The following is a 27,010-nucleotide window of genomic DNA, read 5'->3' on the forward strand; positions in this document are numbered from 1 at the left end:
GAAGCCATATATTATTCTGTGATTGGTTCAAGTATTATATATTTTTTAAAAACCAGACTTGAAAATGTTCATAGATTTTTGTGGTCTATCCTCATTTTGTGCCGAAATACCAGGAGGTGAACTAGAAGGACCCACACTATATGGCCTAGTCTGACTTTGGTCTTCAGGCTGTCAAATATCTAATATTCAAAGATGGATGATTTCCGTTCTTGAAGCTTACATGGACTTAACCTTCTTCAGCATCCTCATCATTTTATCATCTGATTCTGGATCATTAAGAAGCTTTTCCTGGTTTCTATCCAAAATCTCTTAAATAGACTCTTTTATAAAGTTAGTATCCACTTAAGGAGCTTGAGGAATGTCAAAATTGTTATGGTGTATCTTATCCATATGGAAGTATGTTACTTTCAAGTTTCATAAAGCAAACATTTAAGAATATGTTATATTTGCAAATAACATTAACTGGTGCAGTGCTAAAAGGATGTTTTATATTGTGAATTCCAGGAAAACCTCATTTAATTAATGCTTTGATTCTATATGTAAGATAAGCTTGACAGTACTTGACAGTTTATAAAATATTTGGGGGGGATATTTGAGATTTTAATATTTTGATATTATTTCCCAGATTTAAGTTTTGAGGTTAGCTCAAACTAGTAAAAACTATATCAGTGGCCAGTTGCTTTATGGAATTTGATAACTAAACTTAAATGAATATGGAAAATTAGAAAGTAACTATTTTAAAGCTATTTTGTAAGTGCTGAACTTTCTTTAAGGTTTGTCACTAGCTAGAACTGAACAGAGCTCTATAATTTTGCAACTTCTACCAAATGAGCGTCTAATAAGCAGGAAGCATCTTTACCAACAAAATGAAGGAATAATTCATAAGACATGGCGAAGCATATTAAAAAAGCCTGATGAAATTAAAGAATTGTTATGCATACAAATAGTACAAATTAACACTACCCAAATTGGAGCGCTTTTGCTAATAAGTAGCTTCACTGTCAAATAGGAATTTCTAAGTACATTGGGTCAAAGAATTTTTTCCCCCCAATTTAAATCACTATCTAAGGCCTTTGTTATAGAACTTACATGTCAGAGACTGTGGAGTGAATCCTGTCTTTCTTTTCCTTGCCTAGTGAGTCAGTCACTGTACAATTCTTTTTGCCCAGTTTGAGAGTCACTTGCTAATAAGTTTGTTGTGTTTACTCTGTGGAGGTGTTTTTGCCGCAGACATTCTATTTCTGATTATGGTCTTCTGCTTCACAGCAGATAGTTTGCATACAATCAAACAAGACATTACTTTGATGATTGAAATGTGGTTGGCTGTTAAAAGTGCAGATAGATTTTAAGTGGATGAACATAGATCTGAGCGGAGCGTGTTCCAGTGAAATCCAGTATCCAACGAATTCTAAAGGCAGAGCAGACAAAGATAGCAGATAATTACATATTATCTGTTGATCAGATATAATATGTTTAGTATACCTAGAAAGCATCTCCAAAGGGATTATTATGCTGTGTTGACTCTGAGTAGCACTGATTTGGTTAGTTCTTCCATTTGCAAGAACATATATCCAGTACTAAATAAGATAAGCCTGTTCTAAAATTTTGTTATAACTAGTATTTTAAGAAACTTGATTATACTTACCCCAGAGTATTTTTCCTTTTGTATTAAATATGGAAGTTTAAGTTTTTTAGCAAAAAAGAGAACTTTAAATGATTAATTCTAACCTTTCAAAAAATATATAGGAGATTCAAACAAGAAAAAAATGTAAATGATAAATGTTCAATAAATTCTTTAAGGAATTGATTTAATTAATTGTTAAATATTTCAGTATTTTTTATTTTGAGATTTCCAGAGGAAAAAAAGGAGACAACAGTATTGAGACTGCTGAGTTGGGAATTTAAAGCAGATGAGAACAATTAGTTTTAAAAATAGGATTGTGAATATAAAGTTTTATCAACCTTTTTCTCTCTTTTAGGTATATTGAAAAATATTAAATAGAAAAAGTGATAAAATTTTAATAAGACATTTCAGATTTTTAATTGAGCATGAAAAAATTTAACCTAATTCCAAAAATTATTTGAGATCAATCGATAAAAGTGTGATGCATATGTGAAGACTTGAAACTCAACTGTATTTTCTTTGTTATCAGTAAGAACTCTCAGTTTTTTCTGGGACAATTCATTTCAGCTTCATAGAGATTTCTGACCAAACTGAGGAACTCTGTCTTCTTGGGTTTGTTTGGGTTATATGTCTCTCTAGTTATGTTATTTCTTGTTGAAATTTATAAATGTGGATTTGGGGGGTTATTATTTTGTATTTAATGTTTTGGATAATGTCTTGTTAAATCATATGCAGTTATACCAAAACATTGCCTGAAGATAAATCATGACAAGATTTCTTTTTTTCCCCCTATGTTTTGAATATGTGGAATCACTCATTACTTTGAATTTGTTTCCTTTTTTCCTGTCCCACCTTTCACTGTGTCTCAAAACCTCTTTGTTAGAAGTGCTCTCAAGAAGTAAACTTGACAATAGGCAAGTAGCATGAAAGGGAACAAAATTCATCTGTGGCTAAGATCATTTTCCTTTTTTGAACAAAAGTATTAGTTTTTTACCCTCCCAGTTTATTCTACATTGTCCTTATGGTAGACCAGACATGTCTGCGTAACAACTTTTTTTTTACAATGTAGCAACTTCGTTACATTAACGGAGACTAGTCCATTTGCCTCCTAATATTTATTTCACCCATGACCATTCTTCCCCTCATTTTCAGTTCATACATCCAAAGACATCCTGACTAGTGTTTACAAGATACTGTTGTACACACCGCCACTGTAATCTTACTGATTTATTTCAGCAAGTTTGCTGCAGCTAAATTGCTTTACTCAGATTCTCCCAAACTTTCTGTGTATGTTCTCACCTTTATGCATATTATTTCTCATACTTGAAATACTCAGTTTTCTTTCATTCTGGTTATTTAAAGCTTACTCTGCCATTTCTTTAAAGCTCTGACAGAGTTTATACTTACTTTTCCAAACATTCTCACCTTCCAAACTCTGGTAGATTGGCTCTCCGTTTTCCTTCCCCATCGCTCATTTAGCTGTTATATTTCTTGTTTATGTTTTTGATATTCTTCTTGTAGCAAATTTGTATCCTTAGGGGAGAAAATGTCTCAAAAAGTATTAGATGATTGATTTTGTTTTGTCTCCTTGATAGTGTCTCTTACATAATGATGTATAACCAGAAACATGTAAATTTAAAGTGTTAATTGATAATTCTAAGCCTGATTTCCTATATAAGGTTGTAAGCTCAAGATAGGAGAAACCACGTCTTTTATTTATGTGATGTCCTGCAAATCCTTTTTAAAATGAGGTAAATTAAACCTATTATGGAAGAGATTTCTTTTTTGATATTGCAGTTTATCAAATAAGATTAACATTTTTGTATTTTGGATGACTTGGTTATAAGCTTTCTAACCTCTTGAGCCCTGAAAACTTTTAAGATTTTTGAGTTTTTATATCTGCATTTCATCAGGTACATGAACTATTTTACAGATCTAGGACTAAGTCTAGGGAAACTTTCAGTGGCTGGTTTTCATTGTGTTGCTTCTTTGAGCCTGGCTTGATGGGAAACTATCAGTCTGGGTCCAATCTAGAAACAGAAACCACACAGTGATTGTAAACAAGAGAAGCTTAATATAAAAAAAAGTTTTAAACTGGTCAGACTCCCAGGAGTTCAGCATTTGCAGCAGCTGAAGAAGTGGTATTTCCCTGGACCTGGCTGCCTCCCTCTCTCCCGGGTTCCACAGGGGGAAAAAAAGTTTTAAATTGTGACAAAAGAGATAAGATATAAGAGAGCTCTATATGGTACCCCAGAGATAAGGGAGAGTGCTCAAGGAAGGACAACCTTTTAAGAAGGAGCTAAGAGTTGGGGTCAGGGCTTGTAGCTGCAGTCACTTGATGGCACAGTTTACTGGTTTGTCCAGACCAGAGTCGGTTTTCAGTTACTAGGCAAGCAGGAAGCCATTCTCCAAGGTTCAGGGAAGCTGCAGGTGGTGTCTGGGTGTGGGCCTGGAGAGGGAGTGAGGATTCTTTCTGCATGCTGGACAGTGCTGGCTGGACACCTGGAGCGTAAGGGGTTTGTATTGGGAAAGTTGGGAGGGTGATCACCAGCCTGGGCCAGGTCTGTGAGGTCGCCAAGGAGAACCATACATTCTGGGACTGTGACTGGGGCAGAGAACTACCTGGTGTCTTTATACCCACCTTGTTTACTGATGGTGGAGCTGCCAGAAAGCAGCAGGTGAGCCCTGTCAGGGTGAATTTGGAGCTGAGAGACTATAAATTGATGACTGGCATGGAAACTTGTCAGGTTCTAGAAAGGTTTTGGTGGGAGAAAACATCATAAGGGAAATTTAAAAAATGCTTCACCTGTCCAACTCTGACCTCCCTGTTTTGCAATATACTATGTAGCCTGTCCAAACCAAGAACCTGGAATAAAGATAAAATAGCAAAAATGTCAGGTCATTTGGAAAACAGGCCGAGTAAGAAACCTTGGGGCAATATTTTCAAAATCTAATGAATTTGATAATTTTGTAAAAGAAAACGGATCTGAACTAGAAATCTGGGACTATTGTAAATATTCTGGAATTATATGAAAGAAGATCAGACTATCAGGGGAGTAGATTGCGTTCCTTCCATTGTGTTTCATCAAGGTGCCACATAACTTTTGAGTGTTTTTGGAAATTGAGCGTTTCCTGCAATTGGAATGCTTTGTTTTGTAGTATATTGCTTCAATTAAGCCATGATTTTTTCTGTGTCTTCCACATATTACTCTTAATTTTGCCTTTCAAGACAATCTCACATTTTGGTCTTCCTAATATTGGAACCAACAAAAATAATGCTACTTCCATCTTTCAGGCTGTTTCTAGTTTCTAAATTATTTTTTTGGACAAAGTTTTATGTTCATTATTGTCTCATTTTTTTTGAATGCTGTCTAGCTTTCCCTGTGTTGTTTAAATGTCTATATTATACAAATGATCCAGAGCCCTACTTAACAGCAAAACTCTAGAGTATGCACTTTATTTTTCGTAGTGATACATGATTGACATATATTAGTTTCAGGTATACAACATAATGATTCGATATTTGTATATTTGATATTTGTATATAAGTGTAGTTAACATCCATCAACTGTATTTTTTCTTATTGCCACCCATAGCTAATTTTTTCCCAGCTTTGTTGAGGTATAATTGACAAAATTGTAAGATATTTAAAGTGTATGTCGTGATGATTTGATATACACATGTTGTGAAAAGATTCCTCCATCTTGTTAATACATTCATCACCTCATATTTATCTCTCTCTATTTTGGTGAGTTGTTTTCATTTTTTAAGAAATGTGGCATCAGATGTCCAAGATGCATAGAGTAGATCATAAAGGATCTACATATTGTTCTTTGATAATTTATTATTCCATTCAGCATTCATTTATTTGGCTCTGCGTGGCGGTGGAAGGAGGAGAGAGGAGTGTAAGGGTGGGAGAGATGATGACAAAGTATGGCTATCGTGAGGAACTCGATGGAAATATATAAGTGTATACAGTTACACTACCCCAGGTAAGTATTGTTTCAGAGAAATGAAGATGGAGCAACTGCTATTAAGGCACAGGCGATGGAGCAGCTAAGTGGCCGGAAGAATCAGGAATGAGTTCGCTCAGGAGGGAATGCTTGAGCTGATCTCCAAAATGAACAAATTTGCCATCAAAGAAATTGGATGGAAGGTTGTTTGCTCTAGGCAGAGAGTAAGACGTGCAAAGACTCGAGTCATTAAAAAGGTCTGATACAAAATTACTGAGTTGGAAGGGTATGTTGTGTGTTGTTAGTGGAAGAAACCAGTGCTTTAATATCGGGCAGATTTGTTTTATGATTCCACCATTTATTAGCTCTTTGTTGTAAACAAGCTCCTTGATCTTGCCTGAGGCTTTATTTAAATTTTCCCTTCCATTTGTAGTAGGTACTTGGCAGTTTTGTTTCAAGAATTAAATGGTAATGCCTCTCACGTGATTTCAGTAAACACTAGCAGCTAATAATGTTAATACACTTAGGTGGGGGGAGGCTTTGAGCTCAGCCCCTGACATGCATTCACCAGTTACAACTCTTGAAAACTGTGCTGGAATATATTAAGAAATGCTCTTATCTCCCTCTCTTCCCACACCAAGGTATAACTCTTTCGTTTTGAGGAGAAAGAAACATCTCTCTCCATTCTGTAGGCCACCTACGTTCTTTAGACTGTAAGCATTATGATTAGGACCCCAATTCTCTTCTTCCTCTTCAGGATGCTTCAGCCCAGGGTTCCTGTTAGACCACTGATGTCCTTTGTGCTCCGTCTCTCCTACTTACCATCCCCACACTCACATAATGGGAGGGTGTTTGAGCCTAGGCAATGCTTCTGCCATTGTAAAGTGGTGGCCCTTGGAAGAATACTTCACTTTGGATCTTCAGCAAGGTATAGACTTGACATCATGAGTTGGGAGTGGAGGTTCAAGGGAAGTACACTTGTTACTTATCCTTTAGACCTCTTCACTGCACATATGATTAAAGCAAGTTTAGCTGGTAGACTAAGCCAGTGGCCATAACCTCCCCAACACTCTCACTTCTAGTAGGAGAAAAGAGAAGGTGTGAGGTGGGGAACGAGTAAAAACAGAAAGGGGCAACGAGGTGAAATACGAACTTTGATAGCATCACTATTTTGAACTAACAGACCCTGCTTTGGTTAGTTTTTTCATGGATTAATAGAAGTTTCAGATTCCTAGCTGGTGACCATGCCTACAAAGTAACTTTACAAGGGGATGTTACAACATCTGTATCCTGGTTTGCATGTGACTTGTTTTCTGTATACAGTAGAATGTCAAATTTGAGGGGTTCAGTGTCAGGTCTCTACTTAGCCATGGTCACAAAGAGGAGCCCCCAAGTATGAAAGGATGAGTAAGGTATAGAGGTGAGGGGTGAGGAGTAGAGGGGACATCTGCCAGGATGATTGGAAGGGTAGGAATCCTCTGTTGTCTAGTAGGGATAGAAGGGGGACTCCCCTTTGAGTCATCTTTGTAGAGTTCTGAATTGTAAAAGTAGGAGCTGATGTCTCTGTATCCCAGTTCTAGGATCTAGAAATGTCTAGATTTTATAGCACGGAGTTTTTATAGCATTCTCTGACCCATAGTCTCAGGTTCAAGTGGGAAAGTCCAAACTCTTAGCATTACCTGTGTAGCAGGGGCCTTTCTGACTGTTGGAAGGCCTCACTTGGCAAGAATGACACAAATGAGGGCTTTGGTTCAGTACTTTAAACAGTATCTTGTCCAAGAATCACATATTCTGGGCTTCCCTGGTGGCACAGTGGTTAAGACTCCCCTACCAATGCAGGGGACACAGCTTCAAGCCCTGGTCTGGGAAGACCCCACATTGCCATGGAGCAACGAAGCCTGTGCACCACAACTACTGAGCCTGTGCTCTAGAGCCTGCAAGCCACAACTACTGAAGCCCATGTGCCTAGAGCCCGTGCTCCACAACAAGAGAAGCCACAGCAATGAGAAGCCCGTGCACTGCAGCAAAGAATAAGCCCCTCTCACCGCAACTAGAGAAAGCCTGCGTGCAGAAACGACCCAACGCAGCCAAAAATAAATAAATAAAATTAAAAAAAAAACAACCACCACATTTTCTGACCTCGAATAAAAAGAGGGCAAGTTAGGAATGCTGTTAATGTTGGCAGAGTTGAGATAAGGGGTGAAATTAGAGATGACTAATTTCACTACTGGCTTTAAAAGTGAGCAACCAGGGCAGGACAGGAATAAAGACGCAGACATAGAGAATGGACCTGAGGACATGGGGAGGGGGAAGGGTAAGCTAGGACGAAGTGAGAGAGTGGCATTGACATATATATACTACCAAATGTAAAATAGCTAGCTAGTGGGAAGTAGCTGCATAGCACAGGGAGATCAGCTTGGTTCTTTGTGACCACCAGAGGGGTGGGATAGGGAGGGTTGGGGAGAGATGCAAGAGGGAGGAGATATGGGGATATATGTATATGTATAGCTGATTCACTTTGTTATGCAGCAGAAATGAACACACCATTGGAAAACAATTATACTCCAATAAAGATGTTTAAAAAAAAAGTGAGCAACCACTGGTTGTACAGGAACTAGTTTATAAACAGTCTAGTAGAAGTAGTCATCCTTTTAATAAAGTTGTACTTTTTTAAATAACATTTTTAAAAACTTTATTTATTTTTGGCTGCATTGGGTCTTTGTTGCTGGACGCGGGCTTTCTCTAGTTGCGGTGAGGTGAGCAGGGGCTACTCTTCGTTGCGGTGCGCGGGCTCCTTATTGCGGTGGCTTCTCTTGTTGCAGAGCACGGGCTCTAGGCGCCTGGGTTTCAGGAATTGTGGCTCGCGGGCTCTAGAGCACAGGCCTTAGCAATTGTGGCACACGGGCTTAAGCTGCTCCGCGGCATGTGGGATCTTCCCGGACCAGGGCTCGAACCCATGTCCCCTGCATTGGCAGGCGGATTCTTAACCACTGCGCCACCAGGGAAGCCCTGTTATACTTCTGCTAGCTTGATTAATTGTTGAACCTTCTTCCTTCCAGTTATATGTGACTATGTCTCAGTCCTTCCTGATTTGGGTTCAGTATCTGCTTTCCCTGGATTACTCATCTTACTCATTGTTCTCTTCCCTAGTTTACTGCAGTATCTATGTAGAAATATACCTGTAATTTATAAACATATATCATTTAAATTTTTTTAATTAATTCAGTTTTCTTTATTATAAGCTGCTATTGAAGTATGATGAAATTTTTTTAACGTGAGTCTTGCATGAGAGAAATGTGGCAAAAATCTTTGAATATACATTTTATTTAAAAATCTTTTGGAGCCACAAGCAAGATTTAGGTGGAGCCATATGTAGTGTTGCTTTTGAATACAGATATGAGTATGTATACTGTGGAGTTCTCAGGGTGGGTATATCAGGATTAGCTGGGTGGTATTTCTTCCTCAACTCCATCACTGGGTTGTGATGAGGGATAATGTGTTGCAAGTGTCAGTGTCTGGAGACAAAAAGCAGTTGACAGCCTCTGTTACATTGTATGTTTTCATCCTTAAATGCTGACCAAGATATCTTCATAGTTACATATATTTCAGAAAACAAAGGTTGTGTGTGACAAGAAATGTTGGGTGTTTGTTTGTTTCCAAGGGCTAAGTGGGGGCTCTGGAGTCAGACCTGTCTGTGTTCGAGGCTCTACCACATGCTAGCTATATGACCCTGGTTTAGTTAACTTCTCTACACTTTGCCTTTCTCATTTGTAAAGTGGGGCTAGTGATAGTACCTACATCAGAGGATTGTCATGAGCATTTAATGGGACAGTAAAATAGATCATAAAGGAAGCCTCGATAAATGTTAACTATTACATTATTACAATTGTTATTAGTCACTAGGTATAATGTTTCTGTGTTTCTTTTGCATTGGAGCAATAGAGTGTTGCTCATATTAACTAACTTAAGATCATTGTTATCTCTCGTGATTTATCTGTTGTTTGCTTCTTGGAGAAGTTAACTATGCCCTTCTAAACAGATATATCACTGATATAAACCATTACAGTCAATATTTGTTGAATGAATGCGCATGAGCTGTAACAGTTCTCTGGAGTTGGACTCAGCTGATTTTGTTGTTCATATCACCACTCAATAGCCTTCTGTTCTAAAATGCTGTTGGATTGGCACTAAAAATTACATATGAAGCACTTATATTGGAGAACAAACAAAAGCTGGAATGTTGAATATTTTGAATTATTATGTCAATGAAATCTTGAAAAAAATGGGAGTGTTGGGAATCCAGCAGTGTTATTTCCCCAAATAATTATATCTCTAATTCAAGTGGGTAGAGCTAGACAGTCCTAAGGGTTATTTAATCTAGCCTTAATTTTATACACATGAGGAAAACTGACTTAGCAAGGTTAAGGAACTTGTCCAAGATCATCGTCATGTAGAGCTGCGTGAATAGAATATTTTCATTTTCTTCACAAGTTCAGAGCTCCTTCCCAGCTCTTTCCCTTCTCTGACACTTATTTTAGGAGCCCATACCCACATAACACCTCTTAGTGTTAGAGTTCTTCCTGAGAACATTCTGCAGTGGGTAACGGTGGACTATGGCAGCAGTGGGAACATGTATTGAGTCTTTTTCCACAAATGTCTGAACATTAAATGTATGGCATTGATTTTGAGGTGACAAAATATTTAAAATAAATTAAGTTTTATCTGTGGGACCAGTAAGGGGATTTCCTCATCTTGTTACCAGGGTACTATAAAACATAGTTTTTCTCTTGCAAATCATTACATTATTGTCTTTGAGACAAGGGTCTATATCTTCTATGATACTGTAACAGTCTCCAGTGTCTGGTCATCTGAAAGTTGGCAATAGATAAGACACATTTGCATAATAAGAGCATTGATCAGTCTTGTTACTGGTAGACATTTCAAAGGAAGTAATCAAATAATTGCCAACTTTATCTTATTAGCTTTTTCTACCTGAATCATAGAAGGCAGATAACTTGGAGATGGGGGCCGCTGGGGAAATGTTCTTATTGAAACAAAGAAGCACTGCCTTTTCTTCTATGCCAGCATGGCATAAAGGAAGAATCCTGTTGGCTCAGGTTTTCTAACAGAAACAATATGCATATATTCTGTTTTCTGCTTAACCTTTCAACCAGTAATAAAATTACTAAAAAGTTAAAAGCACCCACCAAGGGATCTTGCTTGAAGCAATTATTATTATGATAATCTAATGGTGATTTTCTGTTTCTTTCATTAAAAAATATATTTTTGGTGGGTGATGAATATCTTACATAGATATTCTATATTACATAGATATATATCTTACATAGATATTAAGGACTTCTGCCTTCCCACCAGCACTGCCCATTTTGGAGACTAAAGTGACCATGGTTTAAATGATGTTAAATGGTGAAAGGGTGGGTTAGAAGAAGATGAAGGGGTTAAAAGTTAAGAAATATATTGCCAGTAGTACTTAGGTATGGTCTAGATAGGAAGTTCACTGTAATGGCAATAAGAAAACCTGGGTTTTAGTTACAATTCTGTTATCTTTATATAAGCAGGTCTTTTATTCCGATTTTCTAATTTGCAGAATAAGGACAATTCTATAAATGATTCAAGGTAATGGGTGAGGATGTAGTAATTTGACTTACTAGGAGGGATAATAGGTGGTTTATGAATTCAGATGTCCTTCTACCATATAAAGATAAGGGTGTTATTAAAGTAGTGAGTCTACTTGTGCTTATTAAAAAGGAAAAGCCTGACATTCATTGGACATTTACTATGTATGGGCACTGTGCTAAGTGCTTTACTTATATTAACTAGTTCAGTCCTCTCGCACCTTTATGAGGGCAACATTGTTAGCCCCATTGTAAAGATAAAGAACTTGAGGCACAGGGAGGTTAAATACCTTGCCCCAGGTCACACAGCTAATAAGTGGCAGAATTAGGATTCAAACCTTAGTGGTCTGGCTCTAGAATTTTCACTCTTAATCACACACGATAAACTTCTGCCCTGGTTATAGCCACTGGCAGGACTGATATTCATCTAGTATATACTGGTGTGACCACACCACCTATATTTCCATTGAGTCTTACAGACCACTCATTGTAAAGCACATCCCATTTTTAGAGATGTTAAAATGTTGAATTCATTCTAACAAATGCACAAGGAAAATTTAATAGGAAAAATATGTTTTATGGTACTCTGATAGCATGATGAGAAAATCACCTTGCTGGCTCCACAGATAAATTATTTGAATATTTTATTGCCTCAAAAATCAATGCCATACATTTAAATTCCAGGTCTTTGTGAGAAAAGGCTAAATTGATATGAGTCACTGATGCATCTTAGATTTGATGAGATATGTTAGGAAAGCCACAAAGTCACTCCCTATCACTTGAGCATAGATTAACCTTCAGCCTTGTCAGAGCCTGAGCTGCCTGACCCAGATAGAATCTATATTTTTACCACATGGTCTGTTACTAAACTACTTACAGGCAAGTCAGAAATATGAAATAGAATGTAACTAAGTGTGTCTACCAAGTGAAACAGTGTTGGGACTCGAAGACTTAGCTCAAAATTATGGTTTCAGAGAGGGCTTGCCTTTTCTTCCTATCTCAAACACAATTATTCTTTCTGTGCTCACAAGATCTTGTACATATTTCTATCAGAACACAGCACATTTTGGGGGGAAATTATTTGCTTTCTTTTCCATTTCTCCTACTAGATTATAAGGTAATAAAAGGCTTCGTAATGTGTAGAGTGGTATTCAGCCTGGAATAGAGTAGGCATTCAACCATGTTTATGGAAGGAATAAAGGTAGGAAGATAGAAAGGAAAAGAGGATGGGTGACTGTTTTGTGGATTACAGTAGTAGTTTTTAGCTTACTCAGGCCACAGCTCATCACCAGGAAAGCTGATGCAAGATGAATTTTAAATGAAGATTTAACTTTCAGGTAACAAAATTATCTAATAAGTAAACCACATAGAAAAATCACTCATTATCTAGAGGCAGGACTGATTTGGGTGATAAAATGTTATGCTAGACTGAGCACCCACCATCAAACTCTGCAGAGAACCAATGCCATGGAAGAATCTTTTGATAAAGGGTGCTTTGCTTCTACACTAAAACTAGTTGTGTGATTTCGGGCAGGTATCGCACCTCTTCATGCCTCAGGTTCCTAATTTACAAAATGGGAATAATCATCATAGTACCTGACAGGATTGCTGTAAGAATTAAATCCCATGATGTATGGAAAGCACTTAGTACTGTGCCTGGTACTTTGTTGAAGGGAGGAAATAAATGTTAGTTAGCTATTGTTATTATTATCTGTGTATGTGCCATCAGTGAGCAAAGAGTTGGGGACCAAAAGAAGTGTTTTGTTGGTCTCCAATTTGGCAATGCTTTCAATGGTTTTTTTTTTTTCAACTGAGATTATTGTTTAAGAAACAACTTCCTTGTTTCATTTCCTTAACTTTCAGCTCTATATAAGCACTTCCTTCCTTAAGAATTATCATTCTTCTCCTCTCAGGGATCTCTCCATTTGCTAAAGCTACATCCCTCCCCCGTTTTTCTTTTTCAGTGAATTGCTTGCCCATCTATGCCAATGGACAACTTAGCATTTGAAATGCATGAAGATGCAAAGCAGAATATTGTGTCTGGGGGGAAGATGAATACCATGTCCAGAATGGTAAGAATGTAAATGGGGACTTAAGTCTTGAGATTAGTTCCCCCCATAACCTTTATGCAGAGCTCAGGAAACAGTCCCTCTTTAGACCAGCTCTCTTCAAGTGACCTTCTTCAGAAAGGTAGCATCTCCTGCTCTGAATATCTCCTGACTTGCCATCTCTCATAAACTCTTAACTCCTGTAGCTACTTAATGGCCCAGCTTTCTATGAATTGTTGTTCATGGCATTAATGAGTTGTTTATTGTTCAATATATTACCCTTATACAATGTTAAATTGAATATGTTGGTAAATGATTATGTTATACAAAATGTACCATTTAAGAATTGATAATTTTTTAAATTTTTATACAGTTTTTAAAGATTACTCTCCATTTAGTTATTACAAAATATTGGCTATATTCCCTGTATTGTACAGTACATCCTTGTAGTCTATCTTACACCCAATAGTTTGTACCTCCCACTGCCCCACCCTACCTTGCCCCTCCCCCCCACACACACTGGTAACCACTAGTTTGTTCTCTATATCTGTGAGTCTGCTTCTCTTTTGTTATATTGACTAGTTTGTTGTATTTTTTAGATTCTACATATAAGTGATATCATACAGTATTTGTCTTTGTCAGACTTATTTCACTTAGCAATAATGCCCTCCAAGTCCAACCATGTTGCTACAAATGGCAAAATTTTATTCCTTTTTATGGTTGAGTAGTATTCCATTGTATATATACCACCTCTTCTTTATCCATTCATCTGTTGATGGACACTTCCATATCTTGGAAATTGTAAATAATGCTGCTGTGAACACTGGGGTGCATGTACCTCTTTGAATAAGTGTTTTTTAAAATTATTATTATGTACCTAGGAGTAGAATTGCCAGGTCATATGGTAGTTATGTCTCTAGTTTTTTTGAGAAACCTCCATACTTCCACAGTGGCTGCACCAGTTTATATTCCCACCAACCTTCCCTTTTCTCCACATCCTCACCAACATTTGTTATTTGTGTTCTTTTGAATATTTAAGAATGTTAAAGTAAGAATGTCTGTTAGAATTATTAGTGATCAAAGGTTTGCTTGCTCAGGGAGAAAGACCAGTGGAAAAGGAGTCCTGGACATCATTGCTTATAAAGGTCATTTTAGCGGTCAGAGGAGTGAGGGCAAATTGGTCCAAAGGTTAGGGTGTGTATTTTCTTGGCAGCTTTCAGTAATGTGGGTTGTAACTCAGAAATAATACTGCTGTTTATAGCATATATTTGTGATATGAAACCAGGAAATAGTAACATAGAAATACATGGAAATATTGTGACTTGGAGATGGGTGGTGACTTGGAAGCTCATTTAGGTAATACACAGGAGGAAGGGAATTTAATGAAGCTATTTAATGAAGGAGGGAGGGGGAGAGAGAGACAGAGACCTGTCAGGCCCGTTGACTACTGATATGTTGCTTATTCCCATGCATGTAGCTGTACATGTAAATGCACTTGTACATTCTGGAACCAAAAAGTTCTTAGAAAATACTATTTATAACCTCTTTGATTTTCAGGTGAAGAAACTGGTAAATAGGGGCTAACTGACTGACTTGGAATGCATTTCATATACAAACTTAACTGGGTACTTAATTTTCTAGTATTATTCTGTGCCCCAGCTCCTTGTATTTTTATTTTTATCCTTGTTTATTTGGATGTCATCTGGGTATACGGGGTGTGTGTGAGTGTGGGGCTGTGCCCCGCAGCCTGCAGTCCTTGCACTTGCCCAGCTGCTAGACTGAAGAGAGAGCCTGAGTCAGTGGCAGAGACATCAGTATTCACCGGACACGGAATCTTACAAGTCAGAGGCCGAGGTCCTGGAGTGACACCCACCATGTACAGGCAGGCAGGCAGGACAAGACAGCAATCTTCCCTGCGTAGGGGAGGAAGAGGCTATCAATTATAGGGGGCATGACATCAGAAGGGCTCCTTGGTTGCCAGGGGGACTGTGGAACACATCTCCGCACAGCTCTCTGGGTTAGCAACCAACGCAAGTGCCTGGTTTCCTGTTGATGACTGAACATACTGGAGCTGGTCTGGTCCCAGGGCTAGAACAATGGTTAGCGGAGGTGGCTGTGGGGGGCAGCGATCAGGCAGGTGGTTACTGATTAAACTTTCCACTTAGGAGGGAAGGCAGTCATGTGCATAAGTAAGCATGAGGCAGGGCTGGGGAGGGGGGCAGGGGGTGTACAGGGAGCAAGAGAGCAGCCGTCTTATGGGGCCTGACCATACTGTGAGTGTACGTATGTGTGTATTTATTTACACATGTAGTATTTTTTTTTAAAGCACATTCTCTGCATTCAAAGACCTTATTCTTTTTTTTTAATTAATTAATTTATTTTTGCTGTGTTGGGTCTTCGTTTCTGTGCGAGGGCTTTCTCTAGTTGTGGCAAGTGGGGGCCACTCTTCATCGCAGTGCGCGGGCCTCTCACTATCGCGGCCTCTCTTGTTGGGGAGCACAGGCTCCAGACGTGCAGCCTCAGTAGTTGTGGCTCATGGGCCTAGTCGCTCTGCGGCATGCGGGATCCTCCCAGACCAGGGCTCGAACCCGTGTCCCCTGCATTAGCAGGCAGACTCTCAACCACTGCGCCACCAGGGAAGCCCCACATGTAGTATTTTACTCAGTATGTTTATCCCACAAATGCATTTTTTTAAATAAAGAGAAAATAAACCAAATTGAGAAAGGAGGCAATATTTCTCATGCGTCAAGAGTAGAGAATAATGGCTTCATAATTTCTCCTAGGAAAAGAAGAGGCAGTGGTCACTGACGAGCATTTTCCTGGTGTGTCTCTTGGCTGCACCATTACCACTGCATCTGGAGTCCTGATTCTCTCCTTGGTTTATGTTAACAACTCTCAGCCCCATTCAGAACCTGGAGCCCAGCCTCTGCAAACAGCAATTCCCATGGTGCAAAAGGGTGTTGATCCAAAATTCAAGTTTCTTAATCATTTACCTAAATCCAACGTATGGATCACACGTATTAGGAAAAAGAATCATCTATTATAAATGGTGATTCCAGAACAAAGTTTCCATTGCTTGTTTTCTAAGCTTTGTTCTCTCTTCATTGGAAGGAAGCAGCTGCGGGCTGTTTGGAGGAAAGGAAGTGAGGGATAGAGAAGGGGGAAATTTGGGTGGATATTGGCTCCAGGCAGAATTTTTCTTTAGTAGATAGTTCTATGTTTGGCTGGAGGGGAGAAGTGCAGGACAGCCCTGTTCTCTTGCCAAGACAGGTGTTCTTTTCTATGTCAAACAGAGACTGATAGCACTGCATGTACCACGTTGTCTCCCGGAGTCTTGCAGACCTATTCTTTCTCTTCCTTTTGGGGCCTCCAGTACTCGCCACACCACCTTGCCTTTTCCCTTGTGCTTCCCACTTACCCCATAGGCCATGGTGGCCTCACGTTCCTCAGGAGGTGGCCTCCATGCTGCTGATTTGCTTATGGCTTTTCAGGTGTTTGAGTTCCCCGGTGGTGCAATCCAGTGGGCCTGGTACAGGAACAATGCCGAAGACTATCTCAGCATTGAAGAAGACGCCTTTGGCAGCAGCTTGAACAGTCAGAGCTCACAGATGACTCTGGGGACCCTGAGAATAAAAAGCAACGGCCTCCGAACACGGCTGTCTTGTACAGGTATCACCAGTTTGCCCACGTTCTGCCCTTAAGCATTTGTGCTGTGTGTCCTCAGGCTATTATTTAGGTTGTTGCAAAACCTACTTAAATAAGTGGTAGACCACATCCAGGCTTTGGCTGTGTACTCAATTAGATTAGTTATCAGTGCCTTGAAGCATTAACCTGTTTGTTTTAATTATTCTTGGCATCACTTTGAACTTCTTTCTTCAGTATGAGATCATTTTTCATACATTGTTAAGCTAAGATCACTGTTCCATCTTTTTTTATATATAAATTAATTAATTAATTAATTTTATTTATTTATTTTTGGCTGTGTTGGATCTTCGTTGCTGTGCGCAGGCTTTCTCTAGTTGCGGCGAGCAGGGGCTACTCTTCGTTGTGGTGCACAGGCTTCTCATAACGGTGGCTTCTCTTGTTGCGGAGCATGGGCTCTAGGCGCATGGGCTTCAGTAGTTGTGGCTCTTGGGCTCTAGAGCGCAGGCTCAGTAGTTGTGGTGCACGGGCTTAGTTGCTCTGTGGCCTGTGGGATCTTCCTGGACCGGGGATCGAACCCGTGTCCCCTGCATTGGCAGGCGGATTCTTAACCACTGTGCCACCAGGGAAATCCCCACTGTTCCATCCTTTGAGCCAAAGCTAAAACTAGTAGCTTGATCTAATGATCAAAGAAACTACAGCTTCCCTCTAAGGAATAAAGCAGTGACTGTAATAACAAACTGGTTTGCTGATGTTCAGCCTGGAGTCTCTGAGATCAGCCAGTTGGATGCCCTTTTGTGGTTTAGACCTTTCAGAATTTTTTGGAAGTGAAATTAGTGTGCTTACTTGAATTTCAAATAAGTCATTAATTCTGAAATGTATTTATGGCTTCTGTATTCCAGACCCTGGGGAAGCTGAAGTGACTAAGCTCTCATAGAACTTTCAGAGTTTGGTCTTACCCTGATGATCTTATTAATAGATCAGCCAGTTTTTTGTGTGTGACATATTTCTGTTGTTGTTAATAAAACTCCTTTTTTATACTTGGACAATTCACTTGATTTTAGAATTTACAGCAAGAAGAGAGATTAGAGCTTTATCTATATGAGAGGAAACCCTTCTTAGAAGAATACCTGGACACACAGTAAAGCACTATGTTATTACTATTATTATTATCAAAATTATATGCAGACTTTTTCTTATCTGGAAAATACATACGTCTCTGTATGCATACACACACAAACACACGCAAGCACACACATGCATGTGCGTACACATGTGCCTGCAGTCTTTTCAGACTATCAAACTAGCATGAACTTAGAGCTCTAAATGCTCAGTGGGGGTGGTATTGCCCAAAAGGGGGCAAAAACTGGTTGTTAGCAGGGTAAAAATATTACTCTTTTTATGTATAAAGCATAGATGTACATGTAGTACATGAGCAGTATGTGTATACAGTATACAGATCTATAGTACCTCTGTATAATGTGTTAACATTATAGTACCTATGTATAATGTGTTAACATTTCATAGGGTGGTGATTAGAAAAAAAAGTCTAACATGGTACCTTAGAAGGGAGGTAATGAAAAAAGGTTGAGGAGCATTGCTCTAAAGTAGTGTTGGATGAGCTCTTCTGTTTATGTTTCAGGGGACAGCGTGGATTGGGGCGGTTGATGGTGCTGTCGTTACCACGTACAGTGTTACAGCTGGCCAGGTGAACTTCTTCCCTAAAAACACAGTACACTGGATAGAGAATGTGGGGAGTGAAGACTGCTTTTCTTGCTCTTCTTTTCTACACATCATGAACTTCAAACCCTGGAAGCTGATGATGTAATTTTTTCTATACCTGAGGGCATTGCTTCCAGGTCACTTGAGGTCTGTACCACTGCTGAGAGCAAATCCCATGAGGGTACAAAGAGGGCACGAATATTCGGGTTTCTAAGGTAGCAGTCAACAAAGTGACATTGGGGTAATGGGCTCAAGAGCATTGAAGTTGAATTGCTCTTTATTTTCCCTTACGAAGGCCTGCTGTAGGAGCTACTGTATAGTGAATTGGTAGAAAGGTTACGATATAGTTAATAAAAATTACTATAATTTTCATCTCTGAAAAGCCATTTGCTCATCCAGGGATAACTTCGCTACAGATAATGTAATTGTGTTTTCCGAATCTAATGCAGAGGTTCCCACAGTTTTCCTGAGGAACGGCTGCTTTTCTCTTTCTGATCTCTTTCAGTAGTTATACTATCACTGGAGGGATTGCTGATAATGCTGGGTATAGAGGGTCAGATGTGGATGCTGACAGTGCAAATGGGTGATCAGAATTGGTGATGGCCCGTGAGTGGTACCTGGAAGGGGTTTTGTGGTAAATTTAGGAATCTAAATAATAAGATTTTGAGATATATCTTGCAGCAGATCCTGCTCTAATGTTATAGGGAGAAGTAGAAGAAATGAGTCATTAGTGAGAGTGTTGGTAAGCATGGGAACCAGTGTATATTTTTGCAGGCGTTTATATTGACCATAAAATACTAATGCCCATACATTGAATGCTTGGAAGATTTTCATAAAGATCACAAGTCTTAGGCTAATCGAGGTCAGCTCTTTTGACTGGGCCACTGAAAACCACACTGGTGCCAGTGCTGCCCTATCCTCAGCTACCGCCCCTTCTATTGTTAAAATTTGTAGAATGTTTCACAAATACCTTATATGGTCTCTTATGTGTTTCAGCCTGAAGGTGGAATTAGTTTCATTAGAACATTCCATAAGCAAAAAGAGGATGAGGGGGTCAGTCTTCCTCCCAGCTTGGCAGAACTGGTTGTCAATGCTGATTACTCACAGTCTCCAGATAGCCTTGTGTGGAGATAATTGTATGACCTGAAAGGTATAGTGTGTTATTTTGTGAAGCCTTTTTAGTTAAGTATTTATATATATGATTATATAGGTGTATTGGATTGAGATGTAATGTGTTTTTTACAGTGGGTCACAGTCAAGAGAAGTTTGAAAAGACACATTTCTCAACAGAGTAGGAAATGTGAGAAAAGGCCTGGAAACAAAAGAAAATGTGGAAAAAAAATTCAGAGTGTGAGGGGGGTGTGCTGGGGCTGGGGGATGCTGTAGGAGAAGAGGCTTATGAGAGAGGAGAGGCCAATCATGTAGCAATTAAGGGGCTTTAAATAGGAGAGTGACACAATGAGGTTTTTAATTATTTTATTTTATTGAGGTATAATTGACATACAACACTATGTTAGTTTCAGGTATACAACACAATGATTCAATATTTGTATATATTGTGAAATGATCACCACAATAAGTCTAGTTAACATCCGTCACTATACATAGTTACAGAGTTTCTCCTTGTCACAGGAACTTACAAGATCTTAGCAACTTTAAAGTATGCAATACAGCATTACTAACTATAGCCGCCTTGCTCCACATTACATGCCCATGATGTGTTTATTTTGTAACTGGAAGTTTGTGTCTCTTGACTTCCTTCAACCATTTCACCCACCCCCACCCCCACCACTGGCAGCTACCACTCTGTTCTCTGTATCTGTGTGCTTGGGCGCTTAGGTTGTTTCCGTATCTTGGCTATTGTAAATAATGCTGCAATGAACATGGGGTGCATATATCTTTTTGAGTTGGTGTTAGTTTTGTTTTTTCAAGTGATGACCAATCCAGCTGGATTGTGGAGAATAATTGGAAGTGGCCAGGTGAGAGGCAGGGTGATGAGTCAGGGGGCTCCTGCAGTCCCTCCAGTAGGGGATGATGGTGGCCTGCACTATGTGAGAGGGAAAGAATTGTTGAGAAGCCGAGAACTTAGAGACGCAGGACTGACAGGGCTTCGTTGACGGATTGAGGGGAGAGGTAGGGATTGGTATTTAGGATGACTCTCACGTTTTCCAGCCAGGTCCCCTGACTTGAATGTCTGTCTTAAAGAGGTCACTCTATGTTAGAAATTTCAAGAGAGTTTGGGAAGTTAGGATAGTATCTGACAGTATCAGATCAATATCTTGGGGGAACATAGGATGTGGTATTGGCAATTCCTACCACATAAACGTTCTGTGACTATAGAAGGGCTATGTACCTTACTAGAACTGCATTTGACACTCCTTTTGTAGTACCATTTTGAAGTAGTTTTATCTTATTTTGTTTTTTAAACTTCATCTGATTCAGGTTCAAAAGAATATCAATTTCCAGGAGGAATAATACAATTGGCACAATATTGGAAAAACAGAAGTGAACTAAGCAACAATGAAAAAATTTTTGGTGAATTCCTGAATCAGGTAATTGAGAAAAATGTTTTGAAATTATTAAAATATTATTTATTTAATAATTATTATTTAATTATTATTAAAATGGATGAAATATGAGATTTAGATTGGATTCATCATTTTTCTAGACAAAGGAAAAGGAAAGAGCTAGTCAAACACTGGTTGATCTGATCAATGCAAACTATTGATTGAGGCCTCATTGTGAATTTGGGAGCTTAACTTCTTGGCGTGGGTGGTTACATTAACAAAGAGACTGGATGCTCGTGAGATTTCTCTTTTCATTTTCATTTGTTTTAAATGCTCAACTGGCTGTATTGCTTAATGACTAAGAGCACAGCTGTGGCATCAAATTCCCTGATTCAAATCCCAGTTCTGCCACTGGGTGACCCTAGTATACTCAACCAACCTAGAATTTAATTTCATCTCATAAGGTTGGTGGCAACCTTATAAGATTATTATAAAGGACAAGTGACATAATAAATGTAAAGAACATAAAAAATTGCATGTTCTCAGTGAGGGCTTCATAAATATTAGTTATTATTATGATTATATGAATTGTTAAGTTGCTGGGTTGAATGTTGGCTAAATAACTGGATTTCATTTTTCTTTTTCTTTCTCAAGCACAAAAATGCCCTCACTTTGAGTACACTCAAGATTTATAACAATAGATTAAGACAGCCACATTTTCATTTTAATGCAAATGAAATGGGATATGTAATAAGTGGATGTGCAAAGGTAATTCCTCTGTGAACAGGTTTTTTTTGAACTTTCCTTTTCAGTGCAGAAAGAAGCAAACAGGAGGTATTTCTTTGTTTTGGTTCAGTTGTTGGTAACATAATAGGACTCTGTGCCAATGGCTTTCTGGGCCATTTCCACAGAGGATACCACGCAGGTCCTGCTAGGTAACTTCCAAGTTTGCTCTTAGCATGAGAAGGGGCTAAGAACATTTCAGAACTGATAAAGAGGTTTATCACTGATGGTGAGGGGCTGGAATACCTGCTTACATGTTCAGAGTTTTGCATTCTCAGGTAATGCAAGCATTTAATGTGCTCTACTTTGGGGACTGTGAAATTGGCTGTTTGCCTCTCAGTGTAAGATGAGTGGGGGGGTGGGGAGATGTGGAGCGCCAGCAGGGTGGCCACATATCCCCATTTATCCAGGATCCTTCTGACGCATACTTGTCATCTTGGTGAAGTTATTAACATCACCCCCTTTGATTCTTCGGAAAAACCACACGAAGTAGCATGTTACTACAGGGCTCCTGGGGAGATCTACAGGTAAAATGGGCTTCTCTAGCTTGTACCTGAATCAGTCTTGACAGAAAGAATCAGAACAGACTGAAATTCACCTTTTATGTCACCCATAGCAAAAGTTTTATGTTTTTAGAAGTGAAAGCTTTAATAAATTGGAAAAGGGCATTGTCATCTTCCACAGATTTAATTTCAAGGATCGGAGTTTATTGTTGGTGTGCTTCGTGCTCATCTGTGTGCGTTTGTGTGCACATTCAGTCTCGAACTCTTTTTTAAAAGACCGTTAGGATGCTGCTCTCCCAGAAGGCTGAATTTTCCCAAGCAAGTAGAAAGGCGGGCGTAGAGGTGGTAAAACACTGCAATTTAAGTCCTCTGCCTAATTAGGGAATGTCACTGATAACCCTTAATTAGAACATGGTGATTAATGCTCTTTTTGCATGATGTTCTACACTACTGAATTCACTAATGCATTTTGAGGGACATTTACTTTAAATAGAGCATCTTTTAATTTTTGTGGGATTTTGTCTCAGAAACAGGAGAGTTAATGTGCAGGATTGCCTCTTTTCTGCTATTTACCCTCTCTGCGAAGTCCCTTTATAACCATATGCTTTTATCCATCTGTTCTTCACTATGAATACTTAGCCTTAATGAATATTTGATTTTATTTGCTTAACTTCAGCATAGTTTTTTTTTGTTTTGTTTTGTTTTTGCGGTACGCGGGCCTCTCACTGCTGTGGCCTCTCCCATTGCGGAGCACAGGCTCCGGACGCACAGACTCAGCGGCCATGGCTTACGGGCCTAGCCACTCTGCGGCATGTGGGATCTTCCCAGACTGGGGCACGAACCCGTGTCCCCTGCATCGGCAGGCGGACTCTCAACCACTGCGCCACCAGGAAAGCCCTCAGCATAGTTTTTTCCCCGCCTTAGGTGGGCATTATCAATGCTCAGTGTACCATAGAGTTCAGCGTTCACATTGGAGATGTGATATTTTTCCCCACTGGAGCCAGCATTACGTTAAGAGTACATGCGATAAGGAATTGCTTCTCGTTCTTGCCTTCAGCACTGGAGACCAGGTGAGAATAAGCCAGTTTAAAAGAGATTGCTGAGTGCCAGTGATGTGCAGAATACTCTGCTAAGCAATGTATCTGCATCATAGGGGGCCCTCAGTATATGTGTGTTGAATAAATGATTGAACTGGCTGAACGAATGTGTGAAGAGAAGAATCAAATAATCTTTTCATTCAGTTATAAAGAGATCCAATACATCACATTCCCTCTTAATTCCCCCAATTCTCAACCAGCTGAGAAAAAAGACCAAAGAGCAGTATATAGAGATCCAGGAAATCATTTCTATTACTAATCAAGCAGGTATTTAAGAGAATATGATTAATATCTGTGGGCAAGTGGGTTTCCCAATATCTATCTCCAGAATTGGGCTGGCCTTCCGACATTGAGGTGGGCCCTTGTACTACCTTACATTGTAGAGAAGCAGAGCATGATTTTTGAAGCTTTGCCAGTTCCCAGACAGAGGGAGAAGCTGAAGTGAGCATGGCTAGTTTATTCTTCTGGAATTTACTTGGCAGAGAGAGGAAAAGAAGAGTCTCTTGTGTATGAAAAGAGACTTTAGGAGACGTGAAGTAACATTGCGTATGATTGAGCAGTGCTACCAAGAAGGAGTAGCATTCCTTCCCATCATTCTTTGTTTTAAGCAAATCTGATATATCATGATCTGCAGTATAAAACATACATTAAGAGGAATTGTTTATTGTATTACATAGTTGTTTGCTTTTAAAAATTCACCCCAGTGTTCCTTAATTAGATGAATAATGTGTTTGAAAAACGAGAATAAACAGTGGAATTTAGATTTTTGAACAGTCCTTAGGACTAGGTTCCCTGCTGAGACTGGGTGAGAATTATAAGAGTCTGGGTATTCCTGGGGCAAATCCAGGAACAGACAGACGTTCCTCTTGGCCATGGTTCTTCCTACATGGAGACCCAACAAGATCTCCAGGGGAGAGCACAGCATGAATTCAGCAGTATCATCTACAGAACCTACGCCATCCTGCTCAGTGGTGCTTATTTCCCATGATGACACTTTCCTTCTTTGAGGGACACTGGAAAATTCCAGCATCTGCTTCTCTGGGTCTCTAAACCTTCCTGGGGTTGCCTGGGATGAGGTTTGTGAAGAGCTCTGTGAGGAGGAGATGCAATGGAAAGCTAGCTGTAGACTCTCGGGGGGAAGAGGATTCCAGTGTCCCCTGCTTTTGGTGTGGGGCTCACCACTACTGCCACCCCCTTGGTCATCATTCTCTGCAGCTGTTATAAGAACAAATCATGAAGCAAAACGAAATCCAATCAAATATAAATAGGAAAAGAAGGGAAAAACTCATTAAAACAGCAAGTTAGAGTTAAAAAAATTAAGATCAAGAAAAGGGAATTTTAAAAATTAATTAAAGACTAATGTGACGTGAAAGGCTAATACCAACAAATTAAAACTTAAAAATATGAAAGAAGGATAAAAATAACAATTGAAAATTATTAAATACAAGTTAAGAATTAAAGAATATAAATCTTTTGAAAAGAGAATAGAAGTAGAGGGTTTCTTTCTTTTTTTTTTTTTTTAATGAAAAGAAGCAATTTAAGGGAGTGATCCACAGCAGGGAAGGAAAAAATGAATCAGAATTTTGGGTAGAAGGAATTTTTTTTACATCTACCCCCACCGCCAAGAATGTCTGATATGCATCTTGAGGGAGCATAACCCCAACTAACCCATTAGAAGGGGTATTAGGGGTGTTTCTAACGGGGATTTATTTTGCATAGGGGTATGAAGGGAAAGAGAAAGGAGGAAGAATAAGAGAGAGGCTGAGAGACAGAAACACATGCCTAGAAAGAAACACAGAATGAGACATAGGGACACAGAGAGAGACATACATGCCCAGAGACACACAGAGATAGAGACATACAGAGAGAGAGAGAGACAGACAGAGATCTACAAAGAGAATGACACAAACACAGAGAAAAAGAGAGAAACAACACAGATACACAAAAAGAAGGAGACATACAGACATAGACACAGAGAGGGACAGAGACCCATAAAGAGACAGAGACACAGAAGGAGAGACACACAGATACACACATACCCAGACACAGACCTATACACAGAGGGGCAGGGAAAGGCAGACATACCTAGAGACACACACGCACAAAGAGTTAGGGGAGAGATTCAGAGACAGATAAGCTCAGAGACACACACAGACACAGAGAGAGACAGAAACACAGAGACACAGAGAGACCCACATACATGCAGAAATTGAGAGGCTGGCTGAGAAAGAGAGGTAGTGTCAAGGGGGAGGGGTACAGAAAGGACAGTAAGATCGTGATAGAGAGAGGGCACAAGGACAGACAGAGTCAGAGCCAGCCAACTGGACAGCCAGGCCAGTTAAGCAGAGGTGAACTACTGTCTCTGGCTGTGCAGGAGGAGGACTACTTACCTGGCAGCCAGGTAGCCTCCATCAGGTGCCTGTGGGCATGGAGCTCTGAGGGGCCCTTTTGCCACTAGTCCCTGCTTACAAGTAGACAAAAGGTCCTGCTCCCTCTTTAAAGAGAACTACCTCCCCGTGGGATGGAGGTCCCTTCTAAAGAAAGCTTCAGGGCTTCCCTGGTGGTGCAGTGGTTGCGGGTCCGCCTACCGATGCAGGGGACACGGGTTCGTGCCCCGGTCCGGGAAGATCCCACATGCCACGGAGCGGCTGGGCCCGTGAGCCATGGCCGCTGAGCCTGCGCGTCCAGAGCCTGTGCTCCGCAACGGGAGAGGCCACAACAGTGAGAGGCCCGCGTACCGCAAAAAAATAAAAAATAAATAAAAAAAGCTTCAGATGCCTCAGCATCTCTAGCTATCAGTCAGATTTTCCTTATTCCCAGAGTTGAAATGGTGAGCTCCCCATGGCAAGAGAAGACAAGTGTACAAGGGGACCGTTCGCAGGATTTCATAGCTCCTAATGTTACACAGCTATACCTACAGTCTTGAAAATGCCTTGATGGCTGTAAGATCTTTGTAGAAACCTGAGTAATTTGGTGCTGATACATCTTCTTTTTGTTTCCACTGTCAGTTGCAAACCCTTGACATGGACGATTATCTTCAGGCCACAGCAGACCACATCCTGGCCCAGCTTTTCTTCAAGCAAAGTGAGTTTAAGAAGATCCCCAAATTCAAGGAGGACCAGGCAATCAACCTGCCTTAGATTTGCTGATGAGTTCATATCTATTCTTTGCTCTTCATATGTTATTCTTGCTGTTTTTAAAGAAGGTCCACTTGGCTAATGAGCTTGGAGCTCTTTACAGAGTGATATTGGGAAAGCAGGTGTGAAGCAGCCCTGTGGGCTCATTTAGCTGATAAGATCATCGTCAATTCATGCTAAGAGAACATTTCAGTGTACTCTGTGCAGATTATCTATGGAGGGGATCTGATAAATTAAATTAATATATTTTTGTATGGATTTTAGTCACGTGTATATATTTGTTTATTTTCCTTTTGTTACTTCAAATTTATTACTCCAGAGGAAAATCCGTTTTTTTTGCACATCACTGAAACTTAGT

At 39.6% G+C, this 27,010-nt stretch overlaps 1 pseudogene; it reads left to right on the plus strand.

Moving 5' to 3' along the window:
- The first annotated feature begins 13,201 nt into the window (after positions 1-13,201).
- Positions 13,202-26,655, plus strand: LOC132436640 (uncharacterized; annotated as a pseudogene).
- Positions 26,656-27,010: the final 355 nt, after the last annotated feature.

This window comes from Delphinus delphis, chromosome 13 (assembly GCF_949987515.2).
Source record: "Delphinus delphis chromosome 13, mDelDel1.2, whole genome shotgun sequence".
Lineage (NCBI taxonomy): Eukaryota > Metazoa > Chordata > Mammalia > Artiodactyla > Delphinidae > Delphinus > Delphinus delphis.